Genomic DNA, 373 nt, shown 5'->3' on the forward strand with positions numbered 1-373 from the left:
GAAACAGACAGTGGAGGGGGGGGGGGTGTTCATAAAAAGAGGACTCTCACAACGTTAACCTAATTTTCCCTCTAATCTTCTGTAGCCGCCTATTTTCAAAAACCTCCACACAGCTCCATTGAAATTCTCTTGCCACTGGATATCATAATTTCACGGCAGCCTGGATAACAATGTGCGAGATGTGTTGTGTTTTCTTTGCCATTAAGGCTGAAAGAAAAGAGAGAGGATGGGTCCCTGCTGGGAGCTCTGTGGAGCTTCAAATGCTGGATTTAAGCTCAGAAACAGAGTACAGAGAGTGGAGAACCTCAGGGTATCAAACGAGTGAGATGGCTGGTGCTGCATGGAAGAATAACTGAGGACTTTGGTTCAGCTG

Source organism: Etheostoma spectabile, chromosome 8, assembly GCF_008692095.1.
Source record: "Etheostoma spectabile isolate EspeVRDwgs_2016 chromosome 8, UIUC_Espe_1.0, whole genome shotgun sequence".
Lineage (NCBI taxonomy): Eukaryota > Metazoa > Chordata > Actinopteri > Perciformes > Percidae > Etheostoma > Etheostoma spectabile.